Source organism: Tamandua tetradactyla, chromosome 3 (genome assembly GCF_023851605.1).
Source record: "Tamandua tetradactyla isolate mTamTet1 chromosome 3, mTamTet1.pri, whole genome shotgun sequence".
In the NCBI taxonomy this organism is placed as follows: Eukaryota; Metazoa; Chordata; class Mammalia; order Pilosa; family Myrmecophagidae; genus Tamandua; species Tamandua tetradactyla.
The window spans coordinates 116,165,789-116,189,179 of NC_135329.1; the positions used below are offsets into that span (position 1 = coordinate 116,165,789).

Consider the following 23,391-nt stretch of genomic DNA (forward strand, 5'->3'; position numbering starts at 1 on the left):
TACAATTGCCAAGAGTTGGAAACGGCCCAAATGTTCATAAATGGATGAGTAGCTAAACAAGCTTTGGCATATACATATGATGGAATATTACACAGTTATAAGGCAGAATAAAGCCACGAAGCATGTAACAGTCTGGATGAAACTTGAGGACATTATGCTGAGTGAAATTAGTCAGAAACAAAAGGACAAATACTATATGGTCTCAATAATATGAACTAACATTAATGAGTGAAAGTGGAGAATTGAAGTTAAAAACACAGCTATCAGGAGATAGAAATAGAGTAGCAATTGGTGCTGAAGGAATAAAGATTGTGTAACAGGAGTGATTGCAAAAAATTCAGAAATGGATAGTACAATACCATCTGATTTTAGCACAATAATATAAGTACACTTAATGAAGTTGAAAAAAAATTGAGGCAGAGAACAACAACAAAAAATAATGTTCGAGAAAAAATAAAAGAGAATAAGATTCATGTAAATTATAATTCAGCCATAAGAAAGAATGAAGTTTTAGTACTACAATATTATGAACCTTAGAAACAGTGTGCTAAGTTAAATGCATCAGGCAAAAACTATGAATATTGTATAATGCCACTTATACAAAATATCTGAAAATGGCAAATTTATAGAGACAGAAATTAGATTTGAGGTGACCAGGTGCTGGAAGGGGAAAACAGGGTGCTATTGCGTAATGGGTAGTATTTGTTTTGGGGGAGATGAAAAGTTTTGGAAATAAATAGTGGTGATGGTTGCACAATATTATAAAGGTAATTAGTGCCACTGAATCCCACAATCAAAAGTCGTTAAAATGGAAAATTCTGTTATAAATATTTGTTATCAAAATATTTTAAAAATCTAATATACATGTAACTAGTATCAAAGAGAAAAAGGAGAATGAAAACAAGACACAATACTTGCAGAGAAAAGGCAAAGGAATCCCACATCTATTGGAGGAAGTTAACTTACAGATTCATGAAGATTAGCAAAACCCAAGAAGAATAATAGAAAAAAACCCAGGTAAGAAAAATGCTCAAAACCAGAAAAGAAAAAAAATTGTAGAAACAGCTACTATAGAACAACAGTTAATATTATTTTAACAAATAGATGAAAATTGAGAAGTGTCATGAAAATTATGGAAGACAGAAAACAATGAAATGGCATCTGTATTAGTTTGCTAGGCTGCTGAAAGCAGATACCATAAAATGGGTTGATGTCAACAATGGGAATTTATTAGTTTACAAGATTACAGTTTTGAGACTGAGAAAAATGTCCAAATGAGCATATCTTCAGAGAGATGCTTTTCTTCCCGAACAGCAACTACCTGAAACACTTGGGTCCTCTGCCACAGGGCAAGGCACATGATGGTGTCTCCTGGCCTCTCTCTTATCTTCTGTGCTTCATTGCCTTCAGCTTCTTGCTTCTGTGGCTTTCTCTCTCCCTGTATTCATACTGTTTATAAAGGTCTACCTTGGGCCATGCCTTAACTGAAATAATCTCATGAAAAGCCACTTAAAACAGTTTTAAGGTATAGATTAAAACAGGAATGGATTAGCTTTATGTTTTCTGGGGTACATTAACCTACACAACAGCTTATTGCTGAGAGAAAATAACTGTTACCTTAGATATCTAGGAAAAATATATTTTCAAAAGAGAAGGTAAATAGAAGCAACTCCTAAAAAACAAAATACAGAGAATTTGCAATCATCAGGGCTTCAGTAAAAGAAAAGCTCAATCAGGTTCTTCAGGCTGAAAGAAAAAGATCCAGACAGATGCATGAATAGGAAAGAAGGAATGAAGGATACTCCAAAAAGGGAAAATACGGAGATATAAAATAACTAATAATTACAGAAAAGAATAATCATTATTCTGTATGTACTTCAAATTATATATGAGACAAAAATGACCATAATATTGTAAAATTTGGGGGATGTGAATGAAGGTAGAATGGAAATGTTTTCATGTTCTAGTCGTATTTCAGAAGTGGCAAAATTATCAATTTTTATTAATAAGAAATGAAGGATAATGTCATTCACAGTAATCAAAATAAAAGAGTAATTGAATAATTAAGATGATGCAGTTGAAGAGAAAAATGGAATAATTTTAAAGTTGGTATCAAAAAGGCAATAAAATGATTAAATATAAAGCACAAAATGACAAAATAGAAAATTGATATGATTGTATGCATATACAGAAATATATCAATAACAATTTAAATTTTAAATATATTAATAACTTCAAGTAACAGGCTGAGATTTCAAAAGTATTTTAGTATATATACACATCTATATACTGCTTAAAAGATGTTATAAAACAAAGTATTAATATAAAATGGTAGGACAGGCAATGGTGGCTCAACAACTGAATTCTCACTGAACCAGGGTTAGATTCCTGGAGCCTGCCTATGCCAAAAAAAAAAAAAAAAAAAAGTAATGTAAAAGGGCAAATTATGCAAATACTAAACAAAGCAAGTTGGTCTAGCTATACTATCAAATGTACCATAAGTCAAAGGCATTTCTAAAAATAGAGGACTGTTTCATAATAAAGGAGTTAATTAAATATTTAACAATCCTAAATTGTGCCCAAACTATAGAAAGAAAACTATAGAGAAGCAAATTAAACAAAGCAAAAATATAGAGAATTAAAATGAGAAATAGATAAAAAATTTGGATTTTTTTAAAACAAAGAAAATTCCAGATATATCAGAACAGAATACCAGATTTGAAGACATAATTAACTTGACATTATTTAGTAAATATTAAACTCACTGGTGAATTATCCTAAATTTTTCCTCAAAGATTGGAAATAAGACCTGTAATAATGGCCTGACTCTATTATTGATATATGGCAGAAAATAGTTTGTAAAAAAAAAAAAAGAAAACAGTTTGTAAGATCCACCAATTTTCCTCCCCCTTCCACTTCACATCTGAAAAAGTGGGTAACAATACCCAGTGCTCCCTCCTTTGGTATCAGAGGGGAGTACAAACCACACGAGATCCAGCTTATGTAAGAAAAGCCTGACACATGGCCCAACTCATTACCATGAACTCCAAACTGGCTACCCCTCCATACCCTCTCTCAGACCATTGTCAAACCTGCCCACTCTGTTTTCCCTAGAAAGTCTTGTTATGTAAGTAATAAGCCTCTTCATATACTCTTGGTGTTTTCCATGGTATCATCTGCCTGGACATCCAAAGCAAACTTTCAGTGGGTCATCAATGCCATATCCATGGGATGACTACATCAACAAAGATAGCTCACATGACCACTTCTGTTTGTACTGGAGGTCTTAGCTAGTGGGAAAAGGCACATATGCACACACACGCGCGCGCAAAGAAAAAGCAAAATAAAAAAAGTATAATGGCTATAAAGGAAGAAATAAAGTTTTGTAATTCAGGAATGAAATGGTTGTGTATCTAGAAAATTCAAAAGAATTTACAGAGAAAAACTTTAGAATAAATCTTTGTATTTCACAAGGTTGCCAGAAACAAGAACAATAAATAGAACTAAATTATACTTCTTTATATTAACCAGCAAGTAGATGATATTCAAAAGATAGCAATTTTATTAGAATCAAAACCATTATATTCAACAAAAATTTGTGCTCAATACTTCTAAACTGAAAAGTATAAAATAGCATTGAGATAAAGTGTTCACTAAATACAGCATTATAGTGTGACTGTCGAATGGAATGGGATATTCAATACGTTAAAATAGCCCTTTTTTCCAAATTAATCTACAGTTTCAACCCAATTGCACTCAAAATTTAGTATTTTTATAGAAATTACAAACTGATTCTAAAATTCAAATAGAATGCAAATGCCAAGAATAGCAACATAATCTAATAGAACAAAGTCAGAGAATTTATCATACCAGCTATCAAGCCTTAATAGAAAGTTTTAGTAACTAATACTAATTAATACAGCAGAGTTTTGACACAAAGATAAAAACAAAAACTGGTCAATGGAACAGAAACAGATGGATACATATATGATTACATTATTTATGATAAAGGTGACATACAGCTTAGTGGAGAAATAATAGTCTTTTAAGTGGAGATATCTAAGTCAATTAGTCAATATCTACGTGGGGAAAAATAAATTTAGAGCCTTCCTCACAGTAAATACATAAAGGTATTCCATATGGACTGCATATGTTAATGCTAAAGTAAAAGAATTTTTAAGCAGACAACACAGAAGAACAACTTCATGATATTGATGTAAGTAGAGAATTTTGTCAGAACCCAAAAGTGCTAACCATAAAACAAAACATTGATTAACTGGACTAGAATTAGGAATTTCTGCTAAGCAGAACATATTAATTTGTGAAAGACAATCCATGGATTTTGAGAATGTATTTGCAAAACACATGTTTTGGTTTGTTAAAACTGCCAGAAATACAATACACCAGAAATGGAATGGCTTTTAAAAAGAAATGTATTACTTTACAAGTTTACTGTTCTAAGGCCATAAAAAATGTCCAAACTAAGGCATCCATGAAGAGATACCTTGACTCAAGAAAGGCCAATGGGTCCAGAACACCTGTGTCAGCTAGGAAGGCATGTGGCTGGCATCTCTGGTCCTCCAGCTTCTGGTTTCAAACAGCTTCCCTGGGGGCCTTTTCTTTCTGTATCTCCAAATGTCTGAGTCTCCAGTTGGCTCTGTTACTTCCAAGCTTTCTCCAAAATATTTCCTCTTTTGAAGGACTCCAGTAAACTAATCAAGACCCACCTTGAATAGACAGAGTCACATCTCCACCTAATTAAAAGGCCACATCCACAATTGGGCATGTGTCATCTCCATGAAGGCAATCTAATCAAAAGGTCATGTCCACAATGGGTGTGCCACATCTCCATGGAAACAATGCAATCAAAGTTTCCCACTCTGAACAGTAGGACTGTCCCCACAACAATGGATCAGAATTAAAATATGGCTTTTCTGAGGTAGATAATTATTTCAGTCTGGCACATTCCAAAATACATACTCTTTCCATAAACAAAATACATTCATTCAATTACAATATTACAAAAACCTTAAAACATTTCAGTAACAATACAAATATAACACAAAGTCAGAAACAGTACAAAATCTCATCCAAGTCAGTTACATGCATAGACTATCCTAAGACAAAAATTCTCTTCCAGCTGTGGACCTGCAAAACTCAGAACAAGCTAGACTTTTAAGGGAGAGGAGAGAAGTTTCACTGCTTCTTCAGCCAGAGAGCCTCTCCTGTAGAGCAGCCTGTGCTACAGATTTTGGACTCTCGCATTCCCATGGTTGCGTGAGACACTTTTATAAGTCTTATATGTATAGATATCTCCTGTTGGTTCTATTTCTCTAGAAAACTCTGACTATTACACCATATTTGACAAATGATTTGTATATAGGATATATATATTAAAAAAAAAAAAACCTTCTAATCAAGAAGGAAAAGGCAGTCCATCTTAAAAAATGGTTTAAAGACTTGAATACCTAGAAAAGAAGATATCCATACAGGCAGTAAAAGCAAGAAAAAGCTTAATTTCATTAGTTACACAAATGCAAAGTAAAACCACATTCAGATATCACTACATACCCACTAGAATAGTTAAGATTGAAAAGACAGAAAATATCAAATGTTGGCAAGGATGTGGATTAAATGAAAACTCTGATAAACTGCTGCTGGAAATGTAAATTAAGCAACCTATTATGTAACAGTTTGGCATTATTGGTAAAACTAAACCAGTATACCCTGTGACCTAAAAATTGCTTTCATCATTTAGGCGCATCAGTAATAAATGCAACATGTTCACCAGATGACATTTCCTAGAATGCTTTTAGCAGTACTATTCACCATTGCCAAAATCATGAAACTACTCAAATTTCCATCAACCATAGAAAGGTCAAATATTATGTGATATAACTGTATAATAAAATATCATACAGCAATAAGACTGACAGCACTAAAACTGCAAGCAACCATGGGAGGATATTAAAAACATTATATTAAGTGAAAGAAGCAAGACATAAAAGAGCACACAATGCATTTTATATAAAGTTCAAAACAGGGAAAAATAATCTGTTTTAGAAATAAGGATACCTGCTATTGTGGAGTATTAGTCACTGGAAGGTCACATGATGAGGGCTTCTGAGGTGGCAAAGTTGTGTTTATTGATCTAGAAATGAGTTACAAAGGGCTATCCACTTGAGAAAATATGGGTGTTCTAGTCTTCTAGATGCCAGAAAGTGATATACCAGAACTCGAATGGCTTCTAAAGGGGAAATTTATTAAGTTGCAAGTTTACACTTCTAAGGCAGTGAAAATGTCCCAGTTAAAGAAAGCCTATAGAAATGTCCAATCTAAGGTATTCAGGGAGAGATACCTTGGTCCAAGAAGGCCAGTGACATTCAAGGCTTCTCTCTCTGCTGGAAGGTCATATGGCAAAGTCTGCTAGCTTTCTCTTCCAGCTTCTTGCTTGATGAAGCTCCCCCAGAGACATTATCCTTCTTCATCGCCAAAGGTCTCTGGCTGCAGGCACTTTATAGCACTTTCCAAAACAGTTCCTTCCTAAACGGCTCCAGTAAACAACCCCACCTTGAATGGAGGGTGACACACCTCCATGGAAATCATCCAATCAAAAGTTACCACCCACAATTGGGTGGCCACATCTCCATGGATAATTAAAAAAAAACTCCCACCTGCAATACTGAATGAGGATTAAAGGCCATCGCTTTTCTTGGGTCCATAAATTCAAACCAGCACAATGAGTATTCCCATATGGACATTACATATCACTAAAAAGGTATAAAAAGACTTAAACAATGATATCATTTGTCACCTGTCAGAGTGGTGAAGAACAAAACACTCTATGCACTACCTATTCACAATGCTGTGGAGAACAGTTTTTAAATGCACTGATGATGGCAAAGCAAATAAGACAACCATTACAGTGGAAAGTTTTGCAATGCCCTGCAGAATTACAAATGTACTTATCATTTGAGCCCAAAATCCTACTTAGAATTTCACCTGAAAAACATACATCTACACATATTTAACAACATATACAAAAGGTCACCTTGGCATTATTTTTTAAAAGCTAAAGACTGGAAACAATAAAAAGGCCACCAACATAAGACTAACTGAATGTACAAGGGTACATGCACGAAATGGAACATATGTACTTGTGAAAAAAAAGTGAGGAAGAACTTTGTGCTGGTTTGAAAGGACTTATGTACCCTAGAAAAGCCATGTTTTAATCCTAATCAGTTTTGTGAGAGTAACAGTTTCTTTTAATTCCTATTCAGTACCATAGGTTGGAAACTTGATTATCTCCAGAGATATGGCTCAATCAATTGTGGTTATTAAACTTGATTAGATGGAGACATATCTTCACCCAGTCTATGTGGGTCTTGACTAGTTTACTGGAATTCTACAAAAGAGGAGACATTTTGGAGAAAGTCCCTTTTTTTGAGAATGAGGAGAGAGCCACAGAACCACAACAGAATGATGAGAGAAGCAGAGCCCACTAGCCAGCAACCTCTGGAGATGAAGGAGAATGCCACCAGTAGCTTCAAGCAGCAAGAGGCCTGGAGAGGAGGCTAGTAGAAGTCACCATGTTCTCCACGTGCCTTTCCATTGGAGTGAAAAACCCTGAACTTCATCAGCCTTCTTGAACCAAGGTATTTTCACCTAGATGCCTTAAATTTGGACATTTTTGTGCACTTGCTTTAATTGGGACATTTTCTTGGCCTTAGACCTGTAAACTAGCAATTTACTAAATTCCCCTTTTTAAAAGCCATTCCATTCTAGTAAATTACATTCTGGCAGCTAGCAAACTAAACCAAACTTAATATATTAATATAAAGCACTCTCTGGATTTTATTGTTTAAAGGAATGCAAAGAGGAAAGAGCACCTTATTTTGCATAGGAAAGAATGGAAAGAATATTTTTGTATAGTTCTGCAAAAAAAAATAGAGCAAAATATATTTTTCTCTGCACCTATAAATCAATAAATTACAAAAATATTTATTTGCTTATAATTTTTATGTTGAAAAATATGATTGCTATTATAATGCTGTTCATTAGTAGACAAACTGCCATTTTGGGGGATAGCTTTCTTTAAACAAGCAAACAAAAAGCTTATTTATAATTTCACCATAGGGTTTTTAGGTATGAATGACATTATATTCGTCCTGCTTCAGATGTGTTTGATGAGTTTCTCTGAAAATATATCTTTTTCATTCCAGAAATTTTTAGCAATTACATCTGGATATTTACTCTCTTTCTTGGAATCTTATTAGATATATAATGAACCCTTTCAATCTTCTCTCAATGTCTCTTGGCAATTTTTTTTTTTTTTTCATTTTCTTTCTTTCACTCTCCAAGATACATTCTTGATTATTTCTTTAGATATATTGTCTACTTCACTCATTTTCTCTTCGGCTAATTTACAGTTCATTGTTTTCATTAAGATGTTCTATTTTGACCATTGTCATTAAAAAAATAACATAGTTTTTTATTATATTTTTATTCATTCTTTTATCTCCTTAACTCTTTAGGACACACTTATTGTACAGTATGTTTGAGATTCTTTGATATGCTACATTCTTAGTCACTTAATTCTTTGGTACTGGCTCTTTCACATTTCACAATGTTGCATGTTGATTCTTTTTGTGTCTCTTCCTAATACATGCAAATTATACAAACCTATGGCTTTTTTCCCCCAATATGAAATTTTCCTTGGATGTAAAAGCAACTTTTGCTGACACTACATGATTCTTTTTTGCTTCAGATTTCTTGAAATAGTATCTCTTTCTTTATGTATGTTTGCTATTGTTTAGTTAAACTTAATTAAATTAAAAAGAGACATAGCAATTGCTGTTTTATTTAGACAGGAAAGAAATAGTGTCAGCCAAGAATATCCATAGATGCTTTCACATATCTCAATTGTTGAAAACTGGTTCCTGGTGTTTGGTCATTAAGTACACATTTGTATAATTGATCAGGTGTAGTAATAGATGTGGAGCTTTATTTTCATGTCAGCTTCTGCAAAACAAGACAAGTAAAGATACTTTAATGCACCAATTTTCTTCAATGCTCAAGTTATTCAGGCCCGTCTTTTAGGTAGTCTATTTGTTTCTGGATCTAACCAAAAAAAAAAAGAAAATCCCCAATGTGATATTTAGGCAAATTCTAAGATGTCTACTCTGAGAATCAAGCCCCCTGGTGTACATGCCTTTTATAATTCTTCCCAATTGAGTGTGAGTGGGACCTATGAATATGACAGGATATCACTCCTGTAATTAGATTATATTCTATGGCAAAGGTGAATGGATTTTGCAGATATAATTAAGGTCTTTAACCAGTTGGCTTCAGTTAATCAAAAGTAAAATTATTTTAGGGTGCACAGGTGGTTCAGTAGTAGAATGCTCACCATCCATGCACAGACTCAGGTTCGATTCCTGAAAAAAAAAAAAAAAAGAGTGAGACTATTTTGGCTGGACCTGATAAGGTAAACTCTTTAAAAGAAGGTCTAGGGTGGTGTGATGGTGGCTCAGTGGCAGAATTTTCACCTGCTATGCTGGAGGCCCAGGTTTGATTACCAGTGCCTGCCCATGCAAAAAATAAAAGAAGATCTAAGATTTTGGCCTGCTAGGCCATCTACTCTCCTACTACATGCCTAGTAATAAACTCATTCTCGCTTTGATCAAAAAATAAAAGAAGAAGGTCTTGTTTTTAGGGTCAGGAAGAAAGGAGATATTTGAAGCAACAGAGTGAGTCTTGAAGAAGCCAGCAATCCTGTTGTGGAGATGGTCATATGGCAGGCACTGGTATAAAAATTCTAGTAGCTGAGTTCTTCATTTCTGCAACCATAAGGAACTCAATCTTGCCACCAGCGATTTCCAAAAGGACCCAAAGCCTCAGATGAGATCACAAATCCAAAGGACACTTTGATCTCATCCTACTAGGGACCTGAGACAAATTCCAGTTAATACTTGCCAAGAATCCTGACCACAGAAACTGTTATAACCTACATAAATCTAAAATAACATATTTGTATTGTTTAAGCTGCTAAATTTGTAGTAATTTGTTACATAGTGTGGTGGCTTGGAGTTATGTACCCCAATAAAACATGTTCTTTATTTATTTTTTTCATAATCACACAGTCACATTGCGAAAGCTTTATCATTATACAATCATCTTCATGAAACATGGCTACTGGAATACAGCTCTAAATTTTCAGGCAGTTCCCTCTAGCCTGTTACCTTAACTAAAAAGGTGATATCTATTTAATGCGTAAGAACAACCTCCAGGTTAACCTCTCGATTCTGTTTGAAATCTCTCAGCCACTGACATTTTATTTTATCTCATTTTGCTCTTTCCTCTTTTGGTCAAGAAGGTTTTCTCAATCCCTTGTCTTAACCCACTCCTGTGGGTGTGAACCCACTGCAAATAGGACTTTTAATAGTTAATTCAGTTAAAGTGTGGTCCACCTTAATCTATATGGGTCTTAATCCTATTCCTAGAGTCATTTATAAGCAGGAAATTCAGACACACAAGAATGCCAGGCAGAACCCAGAGAAGACAGGAGAGGCTGCCATGTGCATTGTCATGTAATAGAAAAGCCAAGCACCAGGCACAGCCAGCAACCAGCCCCAGAATAACAGTTTTCTGGGCAAAAAAATTACCTTGATAATTTCTTGATTTTGGACTTCCTGGCCTCAGAATCATTGCATGGTATTGTTTTAGCAGCCAGGAAAGTAAAACACATAGCAATAGAAAACTAATATATATGACTTCTCATATTTCTTATTAATAAAGAGGGAAAATCTATTTTTAAATATATACCTACTTATTCAAATCCCAGTGGTTTATGTGCAAAAAACTGTACAGAAATCATCAAAATAAGTTTGCAATACACAGAACATTTCATAAATTATTGTTTTGTTCAGTTAGCCCTAAAGGATCACCAAGTGGATTAAAAGTGTTGATACAGCTTTCTTATATGACTAACACAATAAAAAATCATATTTTATAATAAATGTTCACTGAAATTTCAGAACTTTAAAGAATGCTGTTACTTACTCTAATGTACTGGAAAAATGTCTATGAACATAGTGTTGATAGTGCATATTTTATCCAGTCCATAGGATATTCCCTAGAAACACTGCAGCAATGAATAAAAATGCAAATTTTTATTTTTTGACAGCTTGCTCTCTAGTTTTTATTCTTGAAATTCTCTAGCAACCATTCATTATATCACTTTTTGTGGTGATTAATTATTTAATGTTATTTCTAAAAAATAAATTTGAATAAATAGTATGTTTCTTTTGAATTTGATCTTGTAGCTACCATAAAAAGTTCAAGTATATTTTAAAAAACCACGAAACCACTTATATTTTCATGGTACAAAGCATTAAGAGTAGGGTAGCAAGAGGCAGAACATTAACACATCCAGGAACAAATGGGTAGGTTGTAAATGAATTATCGATTCATAATACAAACATCAGAAAATAGAGTAAAAGGCCTGGTAGTGGTCAGAGTTTTCTAAAAGAATGAGAAACACTAATGTGAAGCTTGGCATTAAAACTTTCCCTAGGACAGATCAGATTGATAAACTGAATGATGTCCCTTTCCTCTTTTTCACCTTAATTCTGAATGGATAGCTTATCGGATTTACCTAGCTGGTTCAGACAGGAGACCTTTCTTCTCTTGTTCCTGAATAAGTCTTGGGATATTGGGCAGTGAGCTAGAGCCCTGTGACCAAAGTGTGGTATGGGGACCCATAACACATGGTTTCTCAGTTGAAATGCAGAATCTCAGGTCCCTCCTCAAGGCTAATAAATTAAACTAAGCATTTTCATAAAATCCTTTAAAGCTTTCAAGTACTTGAAAGCAGTCACTCTCAATCATGGTTGTATATTAGAATCCCCAGAGACCTAAACCACAAAACAAACCAAAATCAAAACAAGCAAAAACAACAACTAAAATAATTGCTGCTTGGGTGTCACCCCAGACCAATTAAATTAGAATTACAATGTAATTGGCCTGGAGCTGGATACCAGCCATCTAGATAGTTTATAAAGCTCTCTCAGGTGATTCCAATCGGAATGTTGAGAAACAGTGTTAATGGCCTTTTAGGTATAAAACCCAGGTATGTAACTTCATATTTGCCTCTCAGGGACAGGATTCCTTTACCTCAGTTGCAGTTGCAAGATTAGGGCCTTGTGATTTTACAGAAAGATACCAACTTATTGCCTGAAATTCAACTGTTATCTTCTCCAAGATCTCCCTTTTTTCTATTTTCCTTGTCTAGCAAAAACTAAAGTTATCTTTAACCTGGAAATAACTGATATGCTGTTATATCATCATATTTTGCAGATACTGCCCCCACTATGACTTTCTTTCACTATCTATAAATAATGGAAACAAACTCCAGAATCTGGCCTTTCTCAGGTTCTTCTTAGGCCCATCCTTCCATGATAGCTTAGATGTTTATTCCATGAGCTGGACAATGTATTTCTCTTCTCCATGCTTTTTTAAAATGTTGTACCTTTATTTTAAGTTGCTGAATATTGTTTATTTATGGGTCTTATTTTTGTTCATTGTTTTTGGGTGCCTTAATAATTGTATTAACTTCCGCAACAAAAGTCCATTCGTTTTGGCATTGGTTTAGAATTCAAAGAAAATTGATAAACCTTTCTTGAGCACCAATGAAATAAATCTCCGTATATTACTGATTTTGATCCTTTCTCTACATGAATCTAATCTCATTCTTCCACACTTCTGCAAGTACTCAATCCTTGCATATTCAACTGCAGACAAACTAAAAAAAAAAGTTCACCCCATAAATAACAAGTCTGCTTCTATTTTAAGACTATTTGGCCATTATGTAATGATAATGTTACTCTGTAATGAAATACATTTTTTATTGATGGTATATATAAGGTATATCACCTTGATACATCAGTTGAGCTAGTGAGAACTAAACACTGAACAGAATCATCTTGCTAAACAGTATGATTGAATGCATACAATCCTATTAGTTGATCTAAACTTACTCCCTTCAAATGAGTTTACATTCAGTGTATTTCTTCATGGGATAATCTTGATTGGATATTTTGACTCAATTCTACAAACATTTATTGATTGCCTTTTGTACATCTGCACGAAGTGAATTGTCCATGTAAAGTGTTCTGGGACCTCCACAACTTGCTTCAGGAATGAGGTGAAGGAAAGGTAGGAAAAAAGGATGTGGCTGGAGCATACACTGAATAGATGAATCAGAAAATAACTGCAGTGATGATCCAGAAAAATAGCAGGTATAATGTGATTTATTCCCCCAATGAGATTTTGAGGGGAATAAAAGAGAAAGACTGACAAATTCAAACAGGGTCTGGTAGATATTAAAACCTATAGAAGTTTTGTTGGGATGGTAGAGCAGTTTTTCTGTCTCAGAAGGGGCTGTCCTGTGATGGTGGATGATATTCCGTGATTCTACATGATCATTCTATTCCTGGAAGAAACCTACCCATGGTGATGCTATTGGGGTTGGCTCAGAAACTGAGCCAAATGAACCTACATGATTAATGTATTAGTGTGTCTCTCATACACAAGATGCTGCAAAGGTATATACACTGATGATAAAGACTCAGCAAGGTGAATAAAACATGCTCCATGATTTTCACAGCCTCCTACTTAGGGAAGAAGACCCATAAATAACTAATAGCTAGTAAATTAAGAAATCTTAAGATAACAAATATAACTCTATTAAATGAAAAGTAAATACAAATTTGTGGATAGCTCTACCTCTAGTAAAGGGTTTAGGTTAGGGATGGAATATCAAATCCAACTAATGATCTTTTCCCTACAAAAAGTCTCTAAAACTTTGCGGTTTATGGTATAAATCAGTACACTTAGAATATCTGTATAGCAATATAAATGTTGATGCTAGGATTTATTGAATCTATTATATTTTAGAGGAGGGGCTCTGGTTCAGGTTGTGAGAACTTAAAACCCATCTCAATCACTTACTTGTGTAAAGTGGGCAAGTTGCTTAATTTACCTGTGCCTAAGTTTCATCAAGTGTAAAATAGATATAATAATCACACCCACTTTTGGAAGTTTTTCTAAGGTGAAATGAATTCACATATATAATGAATAAAGGGCTTAAAATGATGCCTAGCATACAGTAAGTGCTATAAAAAAATTTATATCTTCATAGCAATTATTATTGTCAAGTAGAGAAAATAGAGTGTGTATTAAGATTAGCATTTTAAATCATTATTGCCTCATACAAAACTCTCAATTTTTGGTAATATATCTCAAAAATTATTTTGCTATTAAAAATTAAAATTACTAATTAATTCTCATGAATAACATTACAATAGGGTTTCTCTATGCAAACTATACTGCCAGGATATAATACTGCTCACATCTCAATTGAATTCCAAAAATTTAATAAATGTATATGCTGAATAGTTAGCCAAATACAGAACTGGTTGATAATTTATACTTACCCCTGATGAAAACATGAATAAATTTAGATATATTCAACAACATTAACCAGAAGAAGTATAAATTAAAACTAGTATAAATAGGGAACTGTTCTACAGAGTTATAGAACTTTTTATTTCAAAGATTTACATTTGACAATACAAAATGTAGACTGGAGGTGATATTTTTTGATATTAAAGAAAAAAAGAAAGAAAATCCTAATAATTTATCCATGCAGATCCTGTCCTTCCTGATACCTTAAAAGCTTCTTACAATTTTTCGTAATGTCCATTCTTCGGTAATGTTGCAATTGTACAACTTGAGTCTTTAGATTTGACGACCAATAGTTTATCTAAGCTTTCTTTGTGACAAGTGAAGTACAGTAGATGAGCTAACCTCGTTACAAACCATATTATCAAAATGTAGAAATAATAATAAGGCTGCCTTGCAAAATGCATAGCTATTGAGATGCCAAAAATAAACTGTGGACCATTCATGATGAAAGGGCATCTTAACATAAACTGGGACTTTTTTTTACATGGGCAGGCACCGGGAATCAAATCCGGGTCCTCGGGCATGGCAGGCAAGCATTCTTGCCTGCTGAGCCACCATGGCCCACCCCAAACTGGGACTTTTATTGTAAAAACATATGAAAAGTGAAGGTGGGCCACAGTAGCTCAGCAGGCATCGCTCTTGCCTGCCACGTCAGAGACCTGGGTTTGATTCCCCGTGCCTGACCATGAAGGGGAAAAAAAAAAAATCTACATACGAAAAGTGAAAAGACACATCTCCTGATTTAGAAAAATGTTTGCATTTCAATGCAGCAATAAGACCATTGATCAATGCTGCTGGCAGTGAGTGCTATAGTAACTCTTTCATAAAAGGTGACAGGATGAAACTTTTACTGTGGGGCTTCACATAAAGATTCTCCCAATAGTCTAAAACTATGGGATTAAGAAACCATAGGCCATATCTTGATTTTGACCTCTCATTTTCCCATTATTTAACGTTATGATGCATTCTGAACTACTGTAGGTTCTTACTGCCTAGGTGTTTTCCTTAATGCCTCACTGAGAAATGCCTTCATTATCCTTTTAACTCCTTGCCAAAGAAAAATGAAGAGTTTAGAAAAAATGTTCATGTAACAGTCAGCTTTTCTTAGATTATGCCTCCAAAGCTCAGTACCATTTAATAACAAAGATTTCTAATTCAATCATGTTACATGTCGGCTGTGAGTCACTTGTGCCTCTGCTCTGTTTCTCATGTCTGCTTCATTACAATAGTGGCTGAAGCTGTTCCCATCTGGGACATACTTTTCTCATCCTTTTTGAGAAAGATATACTTTCTCAAAAAGAAAATGGTTGAACTACTCAATGGCTTAGACATTTCTGCCCAAATGTAGTGTTGCCATTTTGGCCTTTATTCTGTTGGTCAAATTAAATATCATGATCATGCCTCAAATCCATGGGCTGCAGAAATAAAGCCTTCCATGGGGAGTCATTTGCACTTACCTGGCAATGGAAAGAGATGTATGATATTCTTAACCGATAGGAATGAAATACCACTTACCATACCCTACCATCTTGGTCACATATAATTACTCACTTTCCACCTGCATGCATGAACAAAATCACAACCTTCCCAAGGAAGACACACCCAAAATCCCAAACAATCTTGATACCAAACTAATGTCTGGGGTTTTAGGCATGTCTCTACATTGTGTGTATGGATCCACTCAACCCAGAGATGTGTGAACTACAAAGACAAAGTATTTGTGTGTCCTATAATAAACATTTAGTAGTGGAGCAGGGGTAGGGTAATCTTAAAACCAATGCATTTATTTGGAAGGTGGAAGAATGGGAGGCCTGAAACAACTGGTATATAATAAATATAAAGTTAATCCAGATAGACATTTTAAGGGTCCCCATTAGAGATTGGAATGTTACTTGATTAGGTCTCAATTCTGGTTCCTATACATAGAAATAGACGACTGTTGGTTTTAGTTCCATCTCAAAAAGATCTTTCCCTTTTTATCCTCTTTGGCTACATCTAAAGAGAGTATAATGGTATGTGTCCTACTTCAGGGCTAATCAGTAATAGCAGATGTGTCTTGTTCATACACAATTGAGCAAGTCATCTGAAGTCTCATATTTTGTTTTATGTTTTGTTTTGCTATCCAGCCCAGGCTAGGAATTATTTCGATAATGAAACCTCTCAGAACATTATCTATAGGATTCCAATCTGCTCCATGTTCTAGGAGACATGATGATGACTTCTTTTAAAATGTCTTTCTCTCTCTTAGTTGTCCTTACCATGATATTATTTAGTTTCAGAGGAAAAACCCATGACCTTATTTTTCTCTCTAAGTTATTTTGTCCAAATGAAAAGATTTCCTGAGGACCAAGTCAATCCCCTCACTGAGTTTAACTAAAGCAAGCCAGTAGCCATCGTCATATGATCTTGGTTCTAAGGCCAAGGCTTCATCAGTCTTTGTTACTTAAAATGTTTTAAAATTTTATTTTTACCATAGAAAATAAACTTAATGGCGTACACTTTACAATTGTAAAAATTGCATCTTTCAATTGTAAAAATCCTGAATTTTTTTATCCTTTTTCCTTCCATTTTCTTTACAGTCTGACCATATTCTGTTTCTGAACTTGTGTCTTTTTCTTATTAACTTTGCAAATGCTTCCAAAATCACTCCAGTGATATTGTGCTTATCAACTCTTCGTGTGAATACAGAAGATAGATTTACCAAATGTGTCAGAAATCCATACAAGTTTTCCATTTTCTCCTGTCTCTCCTAATTGTTTGGCCACTTCTACTACCTAGCCCTGAAGTCAATGTCACACATTTTCAGGATTTTTTAATATAGTAGCATTCCATGTATAGGGTTAAAAGTCCTATGTCAGTCAGCTCTTCCTAAATTATGCTGTGGCAACAGCTAACTCAAGTAGTTTAAAATGTAAAGATTTATCTCTTATTTACATTGTATTCAAATTTGAGAGCAATTTAAATTAAATTAAATTTATTCTGCTTCACTGGTCTTTTTTTATCCAGTGTCCAGGCTGAAAAAGCAGTCACAACCTAAGATATGCCACTATCATGGCAAAAAAGAAAATATAATGACCTATCCAATAGTTCTCAAAGCTCTGCTTAGACATGTTAAATATCAATTCTGATAAAAAGTCCATTAGCTACAGAAAGTTGCATGGACAAACTTCAAAAATGGGCCAAGGTCCTACATGCCTTTTTGTCCAGAGATAAGCAAATGATTATGAAAAGTAATTTAATCTATCATATCCCCATTGTTTCAAAATGAATGTGTAACTGTTAACACTGGATTTAGAGTTTACACAGAGCATGTGTATGTGTGTGTGTTTACCTATTTAAAGAATGAATTGATATCTGTCCTTTTAAGAACATAATAAAGTTGAAAACTTAATCAAATAACATGTGATCTTATTTTTATGTGTAAATAAACTGAGAAATCATACAAAAACCTAGGTGCTACATGTGATATATATATATATAATTTTTTTTACATGGGCAGGCACCGGGAATCGAACCCAGGTCCTCGGGCATGGCAGGCAAGCACTCTTACCTGCTGAGCCACCGTGGCCCGTCCACATGTGATATTTTTGAAAGAAGTTATTCAAAAATTGATTTTATTACTTGCAATAGATTAAATATTGCTGTACTCTCATGTTAGATTAGCTACATTGAAGATAAATGTGGAGTTGAAACTGTGCGACTCACAAAACAGCAAAGAGAAAATGGAAGCCTTCAGAATTAATGTAAGTTCAGAACTCAAACTATGCAGATTTCGTAGCAAAATGTATCTGAGTCTGGTGTCTGTGGGCATTTAGAAATTAAAGGATACATTAAAGAAGACACGTTTGATCAGACATCTTTTTACAGATAATGTTACAAAATTGAAAATGCTTAAGACGTTAAGAAGTACATACATTGTGTCACAGAAACAGGTGTGCCATAGAAATAGAAGAGCATTCAGATCTGGAATAAATGAATCGTGTCCCAAGTAAAAGAACTGCAGAATTCTCTCCTTCCAGAACCAGCTGCCTCAGTCATTAGCAACGTTAACAGCTAATGGAAAAGGTGAATTAGAAGCCCAATTCTGGTGGGAGCACCTGTGGGACTTATTCTACCCTTGATAACCACTACTAAATATAGCCTTCATGTACTCAACATAAACTGAATGGAGAATCTAACAAAAGAGCACATTCAATTATATCAAATTAGCATCCTAGTGTATGTAATCATGGAGTTTAGACCAGAGTTATTACGCTGTCCTTTGTAGCACACTGACAACGATTGAAAATGATCCCATAGTATAATGTAAGAGGTTTTATGAATGCATGGTGGCATCCATTATAACGTTTAGATGCTGACACTGGAGTTTTACAGACTATTTCCACATTTGCAGAACTGAGAGGAAAGAGAAGGCATCATCTTTTCCAAGGTACTTTCTGATCATCTTAAACTTTGTCATCAAACAAGTATGTATTTTTATGGCAATTTCAGATTTAGAAGCATGGAAGTACAAGACTGGCCAATTGACAAATCGTTTACAGTACCTGGATTTTCAATAATAATGATGATAATGAAAACAACATCAACATTCTAAAGATCCCAAAGTTAAAATATTTTTATCCTCTATGATTTCTCCACAAATGAAAAAAGAAACCAAACTACATTTCTGGGGAAAGGGTATAGAGAGAGAAAGTATGGGAACAGGAAGCCTGAATTGCTGTTGAAACCAACATCATTGAATGAATAGCCACTTTATTTAGGAAGGCTCCTTTGACATCTCACCATAATTTTTACCTTGGCTCAGATGCAACTGTACATCCATTCCAAGATAAAAGGTATTGGGAGGTCCCTCCTCCCATACTCTCAAAGAGGCAAATGAAAACCATGGCCAAGAGCTATTAAGCCTACCTGTCATCTTGATACCCATGACACAGAGTTGCTCTTTTCTCTGTAGTTTAGCTCCTTTGCAGTCCTGCAAGTCCCTTCAGAGAGAAGCCATTTTTAAGACATTACTGCAAATGGAAAAGGCTCTGGAAGCAGAAAAACCTGGTTTTGAATCCTGGCTCTGCCACTTATTAGCTGTCTATTGCAAATTTTTGCGTCCACAAAATAAATAAATATAATTTTCATCTCTCTTTTTCCCATGCCTTCTGGCACCCACCCCCTTCTTCCAGTTGGCCCTCTGAGGCTGACATGTATGGATCACTGCAAGGAGCTCATTTTCCCTTTGGCTTCAAGTTAGGTTAAATCAGTTAGGCTTTCAAGATTGGGTGGCAAAGGAAAGTGAAGTAGGAGTGCCTTAGATGGTCACTAAGACCTGGTGTATTTTATCTCTCATAAGGTGTTCACTTCCACAACAGCACTTTCCCTCTGTGTTCAGGTTTGGCAACTACTCCCTTCTCATGCTCCTTCAGGACTAAGGGAGGTCTAGACCCTCACTTCCTTTACTAACTTCAGGTTACCACTGTCCTTTGTGGTTTACCTAAACATTTCCAAAACCACTGAATTAATCCCTTCATTAATTAATTAAATGGTCTAAATTTGATTGTATCATCTGTTTCTTTTTGAAGATGCTGATAGAGAAGTGCATTCCTCTCTAGATTTTTTAAAGATATCATTTATGTATATGTGTGTACTTTGATACCTAATATCTAGAATAATTATTGACATGTAGTATACATTTTGGCTCAACTAATTAATCAATTAAACCAGAGTTGGATAATATAGGGTATTTTCATAAATATCCAAAATAGTATACATCTTGATGATGAATCCAAAGAGTATAACGTTTCCTCCTAAGAAAGAACCATCTGCATATAGCCAATGTATGTATTTCACATCAAGAGGATCATTTATGGATTATAAAGGATCCATTTCTGTTTGATAAAATCATCCAGAATTGCTAGTGCAAATTTTAGTATATAGTGTTATGAGTTTATTCAGACATCAAGAGTAAAGAACTGCCCAAATCACTGTCTTTGTTTCCCAGGCTGCTATGACAAGTATCAGACAACGGGTTTGCTTAAACGACAGAATTTGTTGTCTCGTGGTATCAAGGGCTAAAAGGTATTCTTTCTCCAGGAGTCGGTAGCATTCTGGCAGACCTGCAATCCTTGTGGTTCTTTGGCTTTTCTGTCACATGGTGATGTCCTCTTCTTTTTTCGGGTTCCATTGACTTCAGATTCCAGCTTCTTCCTCTTTACAAGGCCTCCTGTAAACTGAATTAAGACTCACCCTTATTCAGTTGGGCCACACCTTAACTAAAAATAACATCTTCAAGACATACTATTTACAATGGGTTCACACTCATGGGAATTTGGTTTAAGATTAAGAACATGTCTAAATTGGGGTACATAATTCATTCTACCATAAACACAGAGCTAACAATTGTCAATGAAAGGATTGATAATTCAAATACTTGTGTCTGATTTTCATATATCTGCAATTTTGTGACATTTTATCCCAGTTCCAACTCAAGAGTCAAAGAAATCTGTTATTGCCATATAACACCTCCGGGTTGGGAATTGCTTTTAAATTTTGAAAAATCCTTTGCAACAAAACACAAATCTAAGTGTTCCTATTCTAACTTTCCTGAATAACCAGCATCATTATATGATTTTTTGCTTATCTTAATATCCTACATGGTATGATTGTTTAAAATTGAAGCACTGAGGTTAATAAACATATCTTCAATGTTAAATAACAATTTGTGGGTATTGAAAAGGTTTCCCACAAAAGTAATCCAAGAATTTCCTTTCATTCTTTTGTCATAGCTTTCTATAACCATGAGACAGAAACATAATACAACAAAAAATATATGATGGCATAACTTCTGCTAAAACGTTATTACGGGGAAAAATTCTGAACGCCTTAAAAGCATTTGCAAGTACAAGTGAGATACTGAAAACTAAAGGAATTACAAAATAACTGTTTAAATTATCTTAAAAAAATAAATATCCTTAACTAATCATGAGATGCCTCGGATCAGTTTGTCAAAATCACAAATGAATGTTGTGGTCAAAATCTTTCACGACCACAGATAATCTGACAAAATCATTGAGAAATTTGACTTGAGCTGCAGAAAGTGAAATGTCTATGGCAACTAAGAGATCACTATTTAATGCGTAAATTCTCCCTTTCATTTGTAAAGCCTACTGTCCCTAGTACTGATGTGTTTCCTTTTACCTCAAAACATGGTCATCAGTAACTGAAAATTTGGTAGAAACTCAGGAATGACAACAGACAACGTTTAATTGAGCCTAGGGAATACCTTATTCCAGCAAAACCTAGTCTTTCAAAATCCATGATGACACTATAATTCATCATAATAGGTCCAAAGGTCATTTTTACCCAACAATGTTTATACGTATTATGAGTCAACTTACCTAATTGTATCCTTCGGAGCTTTGACTGAATCTCTAGGACAAATTATTACTAAATGGTAGAGTAGCACCCACCAATCTATTTTTATTACTTTCCTGGTCAATTTTTAAGATAGTCTTTACAACCAATTAAATGATACAAGCATTTCTTGAAAGACAGATACTTGTTCAAGAATATCCAGTTGTAGAGGAATCATTCTCAGGTTTTCAGACATAGGTGAAAAACTATCATCTATACTAAGATCTATGATATGGTATATGCAATAATAATTTTATTAACAAAGATTGTATTGTGGCAGCAAGTAACTTAATGTTTTGATTGAGAGAACAACAGATGCATGATATGACAACTAAAGAATCAATAGTTTTGTTTTGTTTTTAAAGTGAAGTGATATGCTGGAAAGGATAACAAATAGTCAAAGTTAAAGATACTTGAATAATGAGTGGTATTAGAAAAACTACTCAAGTGTATTTTTTTACAGAATGTGTAGCATGGAATTAACAGAAATGTAGAACATCTGTTAAAGACTGAAAGTTTTGCTAAAAAGAGTTTTAGCTTTATTCTGCGGGCAAAGGGAAGCCACTGAAGTTTTTCTGAGCAGGGAAGAAACAGAGAACAGGAATGTAATATAGAAAATATCTCTTAAGACAAGAGAAAAATTCATTGGAAGAAGAAGAATGTTTTAGAAAAACGAATCCATTGTAATAAATAGATTTTATAATGCTATGTCAAATACAATAGAACTTTCTTTCTCTTGATACTGAACAAAATTGTTGGATTATTTTGCCTGGTTGCAGTCAAATGACCAATTCCTGAGACACCAGGGTTTCAAAGACAGAAAAAGTTTATTATTAGGCACAGAGCAGGAGATCAGATGGCCTATTGCCCCAAAATCTGTCTCCCAGAACTGTAGTCATTCTCATAGTCTTATTAGAGAAAAAGATGGGCAGGGTTTAGTATAGTGAGCATACTGTCCCCAGATTATGTAATTAGAGCTGATCTAATTATTGAGCATGTGCAGAATGATTACATGCTTAGTCACAGAATGTATGTAAGAAAATGGCGGCCTTAATATGATTTTTAGTTTTATAATGAGATATAAGTGACTTATAAGTGAAAGTCTAAGCTACTGAGCATGTCAGATGGGCCCATTTTGGTTAGATCCAGCCTCAGTTATCAAGATAATGTAGGATTTGGGGTTTGTTAGTTCTGGATTGACCCATGACCATTAATAAACATTAGGGGTTTTCTTTAGTGATGACAAGACTCTGAAGTTGAACAACTGCATAAAAGGGTACAAATGAAGGTCAGCATTAAGGTTTTTACAATCACAGGGGCAGAAGATAAGGGCTATACAATAATTATCAGAGATCAAAGCAGCTCGACTGTAATTTAAAGATTTCAGGTATTTCCTTCTGTCTACTCCAGTATACCAGAAAGCAAAAGGAATATCTACATGATTCAATAATCAGAATCATCCCT

The 23,391-nt window shown here is 34.5% G+C and overlaps 1 long non-coding RNA gene across 17 annotated transcripts in view; it reads right to left on the reverse strand.

Annotated features, from left to right (window-relative positions):
- Window positions 1–8,840: 8,840 nt before the first annotated feature.
- Window positions 8,841–23,391, reverse strand: part of LOC143677605 (uncharacterized) — a 134,289-nt gene continuing 119,738 nt past the window's right edge. For 10 of the 17 annotated variants that reach the window (XR_013172728.1, XR_013172730.1, XR_013172732.1 and 7 more), the window contains one exon: window positions 20,447–20,744. This is a non-coding gene — a long non-coding RNA (uncharacterized LOC143677605). Of the gene's footprint in view, window positions 9,022–9,409; window positions 9,438–20,446; window positions 20,745–23,391 lie in introns of those variants that run through there. The other 7 variants (XR_013172719.1, XR_013172720.1, XR_013172725.1 and 4 more) reach the window with 2 other exon arrangements.